The following is a 2,258-nucleotide window of genomic DNA, read 5'->3' as shown; positions in this document are numbered from 1 at the left end:
AAAGCCTTAACTTTCACTGTTGACGCTTTTAACCCTTCTTATACGAATTTGAGTATAACTCTTTCGTTTTAAGACGGAACTTCGCGGAACTTATACAGTATATTCTAGTGAGCGTATAATATTGTTACGAAGCCTTGGGAATGTTAAAGGGTCACTCAGAGGTAATATTAAACATGTTGACACAGTTAACCCCTGTAGCTCGTAATCTCTCACTTTCTTCCGCGTTTCGCTTCCGTATGATTTATGATTTATTCGTTTGAAGGTACAAGCATTTATTTAGGGTTACTATACAGTATATTTACCCTTGTTGACATTTATAACCCTCGAATTTATATACTTTCAAGGTTTGTCAAAATCAGTCCTTTATTTAATATCAATGCCACGTGTAAACAAATGACACGTGTTAACACATTATTGGACACAAAAATTCGAGGTGTTACATCCTCACCCCCTTAAAATAAATCTCGACCCGAGATTTACTCAAATAAATAGGGGTACTTTTCTTTCATTGTTTCTTCGACTTCCCACGTATATTCAGGACCTCTACGAGCATCCCATTTGACTTTTACAATCGGTACGTGCTTTCTGCGAAGTTTCTTCACCTGTCGATCTTCAATCGACAAAGGTTTTTCTATAAATTTTAAGCTCTCATCTATATGCACATCCGTGTGTGGAATCACCAATGATTCATCGGCGAAGCACTTTTTGAGATTGCAGATGTGGAACACATTGTGAATTCCATTGAGCTCTTCAGGCAAGTTCAGTTTATAGGCAACTGTTCCGACTCGTTCAATGACCTCAAAAGGCCCTATGTATCTCGGACTCAGCTTGCCCTTCTTGCCGAAACGCATCACCCCCTTCCAGGGTGATACCTTAAGTAATACCTTTTCACCCACTTCGAAGTGAAAATCCTTACGCTTTGGATCAGCGTAGCTCTTCTGCCTATCGCGGGCAGCCTTGAGACGTTCCCGGATCTGGACAATCTTGTCCGTTGTCTGGAAAACAATCTCTGGTCCTGATAGTTGGACCTCTCCTACTTCCGCCCAACAAACAGGCGATCTGCATTTCCTACCATATAATGCCTCGAAAGGCGCAGCCTTTATGCTGGTGTGGTAGCTATTATTGTAGGAGAATTCGATCAGGGGTAGGTTTTTATCCCAGTTACCACCTAAATCGATCGCACATGCACGAAGCATGTCTTCTAGCGTTTGGATAGTACGCTCACTTTGACCGTCCGTCTGTGGATGGTAAGCCGTACTAAAGTTTAAACGCGTGCCCAAAGATTGCTGGAAACTTTTCCAGAAGTGAGATGTGTATCTAGTATCCCTGTCGGAGATAATAGACACAGGTACGCCGTGTAAGGCTACAATCTTATCAACATAAAGTTGGGCTAACATATCGGAGCTATACGTCTCCTTGATGGGTAGAAAATGAGCTGATTTAGTCAGCCTATCGACTATGACCCATATTGTATCGTTTCCTTTCCTGGTTTTGGGTAACTTGGTTATGAAGTCCATAGTTACGCATTCCCACTTCCACTCGGGAAGTTCAGGCTGTTGTAGCAAGCCAGATGGCTTTTGGTGCTCGGCCTTGACTTGAGCACAAGTCAAGCACTTTGCTACGTGGGCGGCTACAGACTTTTTCAAGCCTATCCACCAATAATTTGCCTTTAAGTCTTGGTACATCTTGTCAGCACCAGGATGGACTGAGTATTTGGAACTATGGGCTTCCTGGAGAACAACATCTCGTAGTCCTCCATAAATCGGAACCCATATACGTCCGTTTAGTCTAAGAATTCCATCCTTGCTAAGAGTCAACTGCTCCTCAGTTACTCCCAGCTTTTCGTTAGGATAATTAGCTTCCAACACAGCCTCACGCTGCGCAGCTAATATCCTTTCCATCAAATTATTCTTAACCTCAATGCTCTTGGCATTGATTCGAATGGGTTTTACCCTTTCCTTCCTGCTCAAGGCATCGGCGACCACATTCGCCTTGCCGGGATGGTACCTGATTTCACAGTCATAATCATTCAGGGTCTCCATCCAACGGCGCTGCCTCATATTCAACTCCTTCTGGTTGAACAAGTGCTGAAGGCTTTTGTGATCTGAATAAATCACAAATTTAATACCATAAAGGTAATGCCTCCACAGCTTTAGTGCAAATACAACGGCACCCAACTCCAAATCATGGGTGGTGTAATTCTTTTCATGCACCTTTAATTGCCTTGAAGCATAGGCAATCACCTTGCCCTTCTGCAT

The sequence above is a fragment of the Helianthus annuus genome, chromosome 13, assembly GCF_002127325.2.
Source record: "Helianthus annuus cultivar XRQ/B chromosome 13, HanXRQr2.0-SUNRISE, whole genome shotgun sequence".
Classification (NCBI taxonomy): domain Eukaryota; kingdom Viridiplantae; phylum Streptophyta; class Magnoliopsida; order Asterales; family Asteraceae; genus Helianthus; species Helianthus annuus.
This window is presented reverse-complemented; position numbering follows the sequence as displayed.